Raw genomic sequence first — 12,070 nt, 5'->3', positions numbered from 1 at the left:
ACCAAACCTTCGCTCTCATCCCAAACACACAAAACACACATCAGCATATACACACCACACTACCTGTCTATACCACATCACAGGTATATGCACAAACAAAGGCTCACAAGCACTTGAAAGCACTCACCACTGTGCACATTTAGTCCCCTCCTGCTCACCAGTACACACCCCTGTACAGACACACCTCGAAGGATACACACAGGGCAGATCCTCACTCCCACAGACTGCGAAGCCTCTGAAGAAATCCTGACGTGCAGAACCTTGTACCTTGGGGGACGGAAGGGGGCCGAGAGGGCAGAGGGTGGTGGGAGGGCAGGCCCTCCGGCCCTGGGCAGCATGCTGGGACCCCAGGCATCATCAAGAGACCAGCCACTAAGTGTGTAGCAGGCAGTGCCTGTGTGATCTGATTTCTATTCCAGGCGGCATACGCTTCTGTTATGTCCATTTTACAGAAGAGAAAGTGGAGGTTCTGAAATGCTCAGGTTACCGAGCAGGTCAGGGGCAGGGGCAGGATTCAAGCAGACAATCTCCCAGCCATCACCATCGGAGTCTCTCCCAGGAGAACAGGACTACCCCCTTCTCCCAGGCCCTGGCTTGGCCCCAGCTCCTGTCTCCAGGCCCAGGGATGTGGGCTCCCAGAGATAGATCTGAGTGGGGAGGGAAGGCTAGGGGGCAGAGGGGTGGGGCTAGGAAAGGAGCCACGGGAAAGGTGTCAGATGGAACTCAGAGGCCCAGGCACTGTAAGGGGCTGGTCTGGGCATCCTGCCCTCACCTCAGGACCCTGGTACTGAGCGGGGGGTCTCCTGAGTGGGCCTGGGCGAGGGACAGTGAGGGGGGAGGGGCATCCTGTATGGACCTAGGGTCACCAAGCCAGAGGGCTGGGCAAGCCCATAAGCACACAGTTCACAGCCCCCAAACCAGAGGCTGGCCTGAGGCTCCTCCCTAGGAGAAGCTGTGACACCTGATTCCACATGGGGCGCTTCCTTTCTCCGGGCACATGCTTGGCTCTACGTGGCCACACACATGCATATACACTCCGTGACACATGTACACACAGTTCCTCTGGAAGGATAAGTCAAAATCTGATCAAGAGGAAACAACCCAAAGACTTTTCCGGGGTAAATAATCACAGAAATAGCAAACACAAGGCTTCAATGTGTGCCAGGCAGTCCTAAGCACATGACACTTATTAACCTGTTCAGTTCTCCCACAACCCTGAGAGATCAACTGCATTCTTATGCCCATTTTACAGATGAGGAAACTGAGGCAAAGAGGCTGCTCTGGAGGCCGTTCCTACAAAGCAGAAGTCAACCCCCTTCAAACCACCTGCCTTTAAAAGCACCAGTTGATAAGCCTTTCCTCACCAACCCTTCCCACTTTGGGCAGCATGATCACCCACCATCACCCAGCACTGGAAATCCCTCTTCTGGAAGCCCCACTAGGGCTCCCAGTGCAGACAGAGTCCCCCTTCTTGGACCTTGTCTCTCCTCTGAGCCTGAGTTATGCCTCTCCCAATCTGCTGTCTTACTCCACCCTACACAGCGACAGTCATGGCCTTGTCTGCTTGTCCTGGCTTCCTGCATGCATTGCAGCAATTCAACATGACTAACACTTATTACGGAGAAGGCAATGACACCCCACTCCAGTACTCTTGCCTGGAAAATCCCATGGACGGAGGAGCCTGGTAGGCTGCAGTCCATGGGGTCGCAAGAGTCAGACACGACTGAGTGACTTCACTCTCACTTTTCACTTTCATGCATTGGAGAAGAAAATGGCAACCCACTCCAGTGTTCTTGCCTGGAGAATCCCAGGGACGGGAGAGCCTGGTGGGCTGCCGTCTATGGGGTCGCATAGAGTCGGACACAACTGAAGTGACTTAGCAGCAACACTTATTAAGCATCTACGGCATGCCAGACTCTAAGCTGTGCGCTGGGGATGCCACAGTGATCGACAGTAGACAGGCCCTGGCTCTCATGGACCTACAGTCTAGAGAGAAACAGGCATTTGTCAGGTGGTAGAGTGAGGAAGATTATCCCAATTCTAGGAAAGTGTTCTGGAAGAAGCAGGGCTCGGGGCAGGCTTTCCTGAAAAGCAACTGTGAAGGATAATTATGTGCGCATCCCTGTGTTGCAGAGGTAGGTTAGAGGCAGGGAGTGAGCATGACACATGCAAAGGCCCTGTGGCTGAAGGGAGCCCAGCCCTTTCAAGAAGCAAGGATGGAGCAGGGACTGCAAGAGCAGCCTGGGGGGATTTTCCCCTGGCAAAACCAGGGGAGCTGGGGACACATCAGGGAGGGCTCAAAGAACAGGGCGAAAAATCTGGACTTTTTTCTGAGAGCCATAGGGAACTCCTGACGGACTTCATCAGGGAGGCAGCAACACCAGGTCTGAACTGCTAAAAGGTCACCCTGCCATCTGGTGTGCAGAATGCACGGAGGAGGCAGGAAGGCACCAGGGACGAAAACAGCGGCATCCACAGGGTCAGGCTGGTCCTCGACTTGCCCTTGCTCCTCGGGCCTAGCCTCGTGCCTGCACAGAGCCGGCTCTCAGAAGATCACTCACCCAAGGAACTGAATCTGTGTGACGGTCTGGAGATGGGGGGTGGGTGGAGGCAGGGAGGGTCCTTCAAGTTGATGGCAGTCCACACTCCAGCCACATGAGTGAAAATGAACAGAGAACTGAGACAGCCTGGGCAGGCCCAGGCCTTTACGGCACCACTGTCTGAGGAGTTTCCTAGCAGATTCCCTGGGTTCTGTTTCCTACAAATCCATGTCCCCAATTTAAATGGGAAGTGGCAATGTCCCGTGACTGAGAGTTGCCCCCATTGCCTCCCAGGGCAGTGTCCAGGCCTGTACAGATGACATGGGAGCCAGTGCTGCCCCTTCCCAGTTTTATGTGATGCCCAGTTAAAGAATTCTGTCGGACCTACATCATTCATTTATTCACCCAGCATTCACTGCCTGCCAACGATGGACCCACTAGTGAGTGAGACCCAACTCTGCCCTTCAGAAGCCAAGCAGGAGCCAAGCTGGGATCAAGGAAGGAGGCTCCTTTGGCTCTGGCTGAACATCTGCAGTGCTTTGTTCTGTAGCCAGAAAGGATGTGAGAAGAGGATGTGAAAGGGGAATCTACAAGCCAATCTACAGAAGTGACTACAAGCGCCACCGTTTATTGAACAGTTGCTACGGCCCAGACATGGTGCTAAGCGTTTCACACACATAATCACACCTACCCCACCCCACCACATCCCTGCAGGATTACAATCATCCCCATCTTGCAGGCTATAAAGCTGAGACAGCAAGGTTAGAAGGTTACATTGACACGGAGTTCAAACTCTACCCGAAGTAGAGTTCAACTGGGTAACACTCAAGGCAGAGTTCAAACCCAGATCTGCCTGACATTCAAAACTCACACTTTATCCAGAACAGATGAAAAGGTAGGAGCGCTTCTTTCCTGGGGAAGAGAAGACAAGGGGACAATTATCTCCTTAAGGAATCAGAAGGGTTCTAGGTGGAGGCAGGGCCTAGGAATGGTCCAGTAGGCCAAGGGTGACATCCCAGGGATGGAGCTTGGATAAAGGCAAGGGAGACTGTGGTCTTGCCCAAGCCTGGACTTCCCATCTGCTAACATGAGAGCCCATCCTGGAGATCTTGGAGGAAGCAGACCCATCCTTGACGTTGGGGGTGGGGGAGGGAAGGGGCTGTGGTCCCTCAGAGCACACAGGCAGAAGGCCTCGGTGTGCCCTTGGGGAGCAACTGGGCTGACAGAAAGCCTGCCCAGGCTTCAGAAAGGAGCCCTCCCTCTCTAGCTAGCCCCCTGCTGCCTCTGTCCTCCAGCTCCGTCCAGGGAACACTCCCCCTCTCTGAATCCATTCAGCTCCTGAGACCCTCACCCTGCTAGCGGCCCCCTCATCTCCCAGCCAACTCCTCTCTCCTGACCCCTTCCCACCTGCTCCTCTTCCTTCCTGGGCCCCCTCTTGGTCCCCACAATGAGCTCCCCACCTCAACCCTCCCCTCACCACATCCTTCTTCATCCACATCTCCCAAGACCCAGCACCTCTCGGAACGTAAAGTCTAGAACAGACCCAACAACAGCACAATAAAACCTGGAACAAGTTCCCTGGACAAGAGAAACCATTTAAGTCAGAGACTAAGCTCTCTGAAGGGGAAGGAACACGAGAGAGTGTTGGGTCCAGCCACCGCCTTCGGCTGCGGCAATGAGGTCGAGTAAATCGTGGGCTTTCCCCTGGTTGCACAGCGGGTGGAAGGCAGGAGCACTGAACTCAGGTTTAATGTCTTCTGATGTTTAATATAATACACAGGTTGGGACGCTGGGCAACATGGAAGACTGGAAAAGGAGAGGTGATAACTTCTCTTTACAGCGGGGGAGGTAGACAGAGGAATCTGGTATAAAGAGAGGTCAGCAAGGGGAGGTGGCCCTGCTAGGAGGAGTTGGGAGGCAACTTCTGGCTGCTTTAATGTCTTTTTTTTTTTTTTTTTAATCAAGGACAAGGGATAATTTGAGCTGATGAGTCACCTGGCATTTGGGGCTTAAGGCTGACCTGCTAGGGCCATTGTCCCTGCCTGATTAGACGGGGCCTGGTGCTGAAGAACAGGGAGCAGAAAACCCCCAAAAGCTGCCTCCCACACCCAGAACCTAAAGTGGAGGCTGCTGCCTGGAGGCTGCTGCCTAGAAGCTGTGAGAGCGAGCAAGTGCACGGTGACGAGGACAAAGCTGCACAGGGACAGAGAGCAGGAAACCGGAGCCAGAGAGCCCACGGGGCGTCCTCGGGGGTGGGACAGGTGCCCCAGCAGTGACAGCTGCCAGCGCCCAGGATGACGGGAACACAACAGGTGCAGAGGCCGGGGCGGGGACTGAAAGGGAATCTAAGAAAACAGCCTGGAGTCGGGCACCCCTCCCAGGTCCCAGGCCCAACGCCAAGTAGCCCTTTCTCAGACCCTCCGAGACTTCAACACACCTCCTCCTGCTCCCCCGGCCTGGGCCTCAGGGCCAGCGTGCCCAGCCTGGACTAGACAGAGGGGTCACCGTCCGTGCCAGGCAAAAAGGACAGAACAAGGAAGAACAAGGTTTCAGTTCCCAGAACACAGTGTGCCAGACGGAGCCCACACCCACAGAGCCCCCAGCTGGAACCATTTGCCCATGATAAAATCTATGACCCCCGCCAGGAGGGGTGGGTGCCTTGCCACCCACCTGCGTGGAGGTTTGAGCTCTGATCTGGAGGTCAGATAGGCAAGGTCCTCTACCACATGACTGGGCAAGCTACAGAGCTTTCCCGAGGCCTGGGGCTCGGCTAGTAACACTAACCGCTGATGATGTTGTTCAGAGAGCCAGAGAACTCAGGAATCCGGGTAGAACCTGAAGAGGCTAGGATCTCCACCCCAACCTCAGAGAAGCAAGACCCGGGACGTGCAGGTTATGAGTATATAGTACACCAAGGAGAAGAAAGGGAGGACCCGCCTCCATAGGTAATGACCTTCCTCAGCACCATCATGGACCACTTACTCAGCACTTGCCTTGCTCTCGCCGCCGTTCTAAGCTTTGCATGTGTTATGGCGTGCTCACCTTTCATGCACATGTCATCCCAGAGTACCAGGTGAAATGTGGGTTCTTCAAAGCAAGCAGAATAAACATCGTCCTCTGTCACCAGGTTAGCACTCTATTTTTGCTCAGATGGAATAAATTTCAAAGCCATCCCAGTGATCACAAGTGATAAATTATCAGGGCCTGAGTTCATAAAGTTTGGTCCCTTCATTACAACCTTGCTGAGGAAGGTGGGGAAGGGCAGGCAATAAGACATTGAAGGGGAAGGGGAAGCAGAGAGATGGAGAGACCCAAGGTGACACAGGAGATAGAACACACATGCTGGAGCAAGACAAGAGCCTCGTCCGCTAGAGATGTGTAAACACACTCGACTGATCCTGCTGGATTTCGAGGAAAGCTGGCAGCTGACTGCAGGAGGTTAAATCCCTCCTCTGCAGCCAGAGTCCGCCCTCCCCCACCCTGTCCCTCCCCACCCCCTCCCTGCCACACACTCATACACGCACCTCCAGGCCTTGTGGTTCAGCCAGGAATCCCAGGGCCCACCCTTTCTGATCTCAGCACCCAGATATCTGAAGCCCCCCACAGGCTGGGAAGTTCCCCTACCCCACGCCTCCTCCAGCCCACCTTCCTGCCTCTGAGGAGTCCACTTCCTCAGACTCTCTCCTGCTTCATGCCCCTCCCAGATCCTGTCTACTGTGGAATAGCAGAGTCCAGGACCAGCTGACATGGCCCTCACCTCGACTCCTATGCCTTGACCCTGCCTCCTGCCCACTGCCAGGGCCTCTCCTTTGGGCATTAGCAGGCAAGCGAGGGTGAGGGTGCAGGACTCCACGAGGGCCAGGCTCTGGGGCACTCCCGGAAGGGCCACTGGCAGCCAGACCCCAAGGGTCTGACAACACCAGATATTACTGCATCACTCAGAGGTTGCAGACATTAGGTGCTTCAGAGGTAGTGGTAAAGAACGAGCTTTTGAGCCAGACAACCTGGGTTCGTTCAAATCTCAGATATAAAATGTACTGGGTGCCTGTTTTATCAACTGAAAATGAGGTTGACAATAAAAGCACTGACCTCACAGGGCTCCTCAAGTATGAAATACATCCCCATAGGTAGTGTGCTCAGAACAGGATGGATGCACAGGAAGTGCCGTGACCGTGGGAGTGCTATTGATGAGATACTTACAGACCTGAAGTGACACAAAGGCCCTATCATGGATGGGCCTTAAGGATGAGAAACTGGGACACGGAGTAGGAACGGGGAGATGTGGGATCTGACCTCGGGTCAATTGGCCTCCAGAGCCTGCACTGAGGCCCTGCATGGTGCCCCTCCCAAGATAGAGGGCTACTGGTCAAGCAAATGGTCATGGATGCAGTGTTGGTGAGGACCAGGCTGGTGACCACCCAGGGCCCAGGATGCAAAGGAGGAGTTGGTATTCAGAAAGCCATCTAGCAGAGCAGAGAGGCTGAAATGCGAGTCCCAGGGGCTGTCAGAGGGCAGGTGGGCCCTGAAGTCCCAGAATCCCGTCCAAAGGAGAGAACTCCATCCCTAGCAGCTCAGCTGGCCACCGGGGGCGCCTGCCTCTCAGAGTTCCTTAGTACCACTGGGCTGGGCTGCCTCCCTCTCCTCACCATGACCTCTGACCTGGCTCCCCACTACCCCCTCAGTGGGAGCTCCAGTACCACCTCCTCCTGCTGCAGAAACTAGGCAGAAACTAAAACAAGCAAGCATCCAGATCAATTAAGAAAATGACATAAGCTGCCAGCACCTTGAAACACCTGCTCTGAGCACACATAAGGGAGGGGCGGCACTGGGAACTCGGGGTCTAGAAGTGGAAACCGAGGCCTGGAAAGTGGAATACCGCAGCCAGGTCACACAGTCAATATGCAGCTAAACTGAGATCTGGACACACGTCTAACCTGGTATCAGAGTACCAGCGCTGGCCTCTCTGCCATGTGGCCTCTTGGAAAAACCCAGCTCGTAAAAGCCAGAGAAAATGTTCACAAAAATATCCTACTGGATTTGCAAAAAGCCCCCATCAGGTACTAGAGGGCAGCTGCTCATCTCCTTTGACAGATGAGAGAAACAGAAGCTCAAGGAGACAAAAATGAATTGTAGAAGCTACAAGGTGCCAGAGCAGGGTCCAGAACCCAGATCTCAGACTCAGGAGCCCAGGGTGCTAGGCTTTGTCTACTATACAACACTGCCCTGAGAAAAGCCACCATCAATTCAATAAATGCAGCATCGGTCAGAGGGGCCCTGGTCAGCAAAGGTGCAAATGTAAAATCTGCTGATCCCAAGGTTAACTGACTCTGGACTTTGGCTGTACAGTACCCGCAGACACTATCTGACCCTGCCTGGGTCCCTGTACCACCCAGAGACCCCACCCCAGGCAGGTTCTGGGCCCACCCCAACACCGGGAAGTGAACAGGGGCTCTTGAGTTTTGGAGACCAGAGCTTCACACCATGCACATGACCAAAGGGGAAGTGGGGATTAACGCAGAGCGGCACCCAGCCTCACAGGCCTAAGGCAAAACCTGAAAATATTCTGAAAAGAGAGAGGGGGTGGCAAGTCCTCTGGGGGAGCAGGGTCTCAGACTGGTGCTTCTGTTCTCACAGAGCCAGAGTGAGTGGCTGCCCTAAAGGCCAGCCACTGAACTAAGCCAGCTCTGTGCCCACCACCCGGGGCCATGACCTGGAACACAGGGGACGTTAGCCATGCTGGCTGCAGAGCTGAGAGCAGGCTGCCCAGGCACGGTGGCACCTGTGAGTACTGGGGTCCGTTCAGGGCCTGTCACCAGACGCCTGTGGCTTCCAAGCCCACTGAGCCCACAGAGGGACTCAACTTCCTGCCCCTGCACCTCCAGCCCTTGGCCCTCATCCCAAACCCAGACAACCTCACATTGTATCATCAGTCAACCCGCAAACAGGGGCTCTTGTCCGTAAAGGCCTGGGGGTGACCACAAGCCTGCGGCTGCCTCAGTGCTGGCCGCTCCCCTGCTGGAGCCAGAGCTCAGGTGCAGCCGATGGAAGGGGGCTGTCGGGACTATGGTCTTCCACCTAAAGGACGGCCCCAGAAGGGCAGCCACCCCAGGGTGAATGCAATAACAGAAAACCCCTTTTCCTCCCTGCACCTGCTTCCTGCAGTTGCCCCATCTCCCAGTTTGCACCGTCATCCAAGGCCTTGCTTCACCCACCTTTCTTGCCTCTCTCTCCAGTTAACATATTCAGGCTCCTCCTTCAAGATGCCACCCTCTCCCTCCCTCCATCCCTCGAGCTGCTGGAGCCTGGGGTTAGATAATCCACCAGCCACCCTAGCAATGCACAGGGTGGGCTTGCCAGCATCAAAGTTTAGAGGATAAAGCTTTCCCTGGGAGCCAGGACTCCTGCAGTCCATGGTAAAACTTGACCAAGGCCAAGGAAGGTCTGAAGAAGCCTGCTTGGGTTTGGGGAGACTCAAGGAGGGCAGCCTCTTACAATGTCTGCACAGGTTCCTTCCTCCTGGTGGGGGTAAGGCGCCAGGAGGTGGGTCAACATTGCTCCTGGTGGGCTGGGTCCCACTACTAAGTGAATGGGCTTCCCTGGTGGCTCAGACAGGAAAGAATCTGCCTGCAATGCAGGAGACCCAGGTTCAATCCCTGGGTCAGGAAGATCCCCTGGAGAAGGGAATGGCAACCCACTCCAGTATTCTTGCCTGGAGAATCCCATGGACAGAGGACCCTGGAGGGCTACAGTCCATGGGATTGCAAAGAGTCAGATACGACTGAGCGACATACATACTTTAGGCGAAAAGAAGGAAGGATCTCTCTACTCTCTCTAAAACAATGCCCCAGGCCTCACAATCTCAACTCTGCTTAGCCAAACCCACTTCTCCTGCCCGGAAAAAAAGTGTTCTCAGCACTAATTAAGGGATGTGGGCTACATAAGCCTTTGCTTGGGGACCCATTTTTACTAGTCATGACACCATCACCGTAATAATTCTCTGTGTGACCTGGGGCAAGTCAAACTCCTCTGTGGACCACAGTTTCCACATTGGTAAAATGGATGAATTGGACTCGTGTATCTTCAGGATGTGGGAGGGGAATCATTTAGGGAGAAGCAATCAAGAATCTCCACTCCCCCCTTACCTCTCCCAACCCTGCTTTCCACCATGGTCTAATGGAAAACCAAGGATGGGCCAGCCAGCATGCTCTAACTTACTGCTTCTCAGTCTTCTTCCTGACCCCATCTGACATGGGCACCTCCCCAGGGTTCTGTGGCCTGCCTGGTTTACACCCCTTGAGTTCCACTAGCCAGGCCACACGTCTGATGTCAGCCTGGATTCCCCACATGGGCCATCACCGTGTCCTTCTATGATCCATGCCCTAGCTACTCCCACAGTTCAGGCCACCAGCATCATCCTGACCTAGACAGTTCTTCTAACAGCCTGTCCCCCCTCAGGGCTGCAGGCTGACCTTTCTTCCTGACTCATCGGCTGGGGCACTGCCCAGCTCAGAGCCCACAGTGGATAAGCTCCACCCTCCTTTGGGAAGCAACCAAGGTCCCCCGCCCACGGTACCTGGCATCACCTCAGGCTGTGACTTCCCCAGCCCCAAGTAGCCACACTCTGTGCACTTGAACCATACGAGCCCCAGAACACAGCTGCATCACACAGGTCCGCGGTGCTCTCCTCTTCCTGGAGTGCCCTGCACCACACCAGTCACTCGAAAACTCCCACCTTGCCTTCATCTCTCAGCTTGGATGACCCCTTCCTCTGAGGTCATCCCAGCCTCGGGGTGTGGGAAGACTAGGCCTTCTGCCTCCAAGGCACTTCCATCCATTTGTGCAGCCCCAGTCCTGCAGTGATGCCAGGGGTCCTCTTCCCATACTGGGAGCAACCTGAGAGCAGGCAGGTGTCTTTTTAGCTCTGGATCCCTAGCACCTAACGTGGTGGGTGCTGGGTCTGCTCAAACTATATTTTATGAAGGAAGCAAGAAAAGGAGAGGAACTGGAATACTGAAAGAAGAGAGGCCGAGGCTAACAGTGAGGGGTTTTACTTGATCCCCTCTGACCCTTCTCCAGGCTCTATGGAGCCTCAGCCCAGCCACAATGCCCCAGGCAGGCCCAGCAGTACTGGAAGCTCGCAAACTGCCTGACCCATGATCTCACATTCCCCTGACCCATGATCTCACATTCCCCGGGTGGCCCTCCTTGTTCCCTGAGTTCTACTGGCAGTACAAGCCAGTGCTCACTTCGGTAGAAACAGCTAAGAAGCGGAGTAGCCAGGTGTGTCCCGGAACACTGAGGAACCACAGCCTTATCTGACCATCTTCCCTGGAGGCAGCAAGAGAGCAACCACCGGCCCCTAACCACAGGCTGCAGGCCTGTGCTAAAAACCACAAACCTGGCTCCTGCCCAGCCGCTCCCTCATTAAGGCGGCAGGGAGATGAGCCCCTCCAGCTCGTTTGCATAAACCATTTATAGCAGCGCATTCAAAACCCACGCCATCCAAGAAGGAAAAAGCCCGCTGCCACTGCCTGTGGCTCCCCAGTCTCCCTTCTCTTCTGTCTTCTACTTTCATGGCAGGAAGCTAAGCTCGGGAGAAATCTCTACCCTGGCTGCCCCAGGCAGCGGAGGAGCTAAATTTTCCCTCCACATCGAAGGGGAGTGATGTGCAAACTCGCTCAGGTGTCAGGGACTTACAATCGGCAAAGTTATGAGCATCTGTGAGCTCATTCAGTCTTCTCTGTGATGCAGGAGGCAGTTCTTGTTGGGCTCCACTTTATAGATGAGGAAACTAAGGTTCAAAGAGGCTGATTTGCCCAAGCCACACAAAACTGCTAAGTGACTGGAGTGGACGTTGCGGCTGACTCCCCAGCATCTGTTCTGCTCCAAGACAACAGGGACTCTCCACCCTGGCTACACATTAGCATCACCTATGGAGAAGGCAATGGCACCCCACTCCAGTACTCTTGCCTGGAAAATCCCATGGATGGAGGAGCCTGGTAGGCTGCAGTCCATGGGGTCGCTGGGAGTCGGACACGACTGAGCGACTTCACTTTCACTTTTCACTTTCATGCATTGGAAAAGGAAATGGCAACCCACTCCAGTACTCTTCCCTGGAGAATCCCAGGGATGGGGGAGCCTGGTGGGCTGCCGTCTCTGGGGTCTCACAGAGTCGGACACGACTGAAGCGACTTAGCAGCAGCAGCAGCAGCAGCATGGAGGTTATAAAGCTACTGATGCCCAGCTCCCAACTCCAGACCAATTAATACGGAAACTCTGAGGGTGGGACCCAGGCATGTGTGCTTCTAAAAGCTCTCCAGGTGGTTCTAATGTGTATCCAGAGTTGCAATCTGCCAGTATAAACCAATCATAGCGGTTCCATTCCCCCTTGGGTCAAGTATGGCCAGGTGACCCACTTCTAGCCAATGAAGCATAGTAGGGAATCTGCAAAGCCCCTCTGAGAAAGATTTGCTGCTGCTAAGTTGCTTCAGTCGTGTCCGACTCTGTGAGACCCCAGAGACGGCAGCCCA

At 54.7% G+C, this 12,070-nt stretch overlaps 1 protein-coding gene across 1 annotated transcript in view; it reads right to left on the bottom strand.

The window, feature by feature from the left end:
* NEURL1 (neuralized E3 ubiquitin protein ligase 1) overlaps positions 1-11,714 on the bottom strand; it is a 46,498-nt gene extending 34,784 nt beyond the window's left edge. The window contains exon 1 of the mRNA XM_055560259.1: positions 11,238-11,714. The gene's annotated coding sequence lies outside the window, so the exon portion shown is untranslated. The remainder of the gene's footprint in view (positions 1-11,237) is intronic.
* Between the last annotated feature and the right edge of the window lie 356 nt (positions 11,715-12,070).

Source organism: Bubalus kerabau, chromosome 22 (assembly GCF_029407905.1).
Source record: "Bubalus kerabau isolate K-KA32 ecotype Philippines breed swamp buffalo chromosome 22, PCC_UOA_SB_1v2, whole genome shotgun sequence".
NCBI lineage: Eukaryota > Metazoa > Chordata > Mammalia > Artiodactyla > Bovidae > Bubalus > Bubalus kerabau.
Note: the sequence above shows the minus strand (reverse complement) of the source record. Positions and strands in the feature narration are given on the sequence as shown.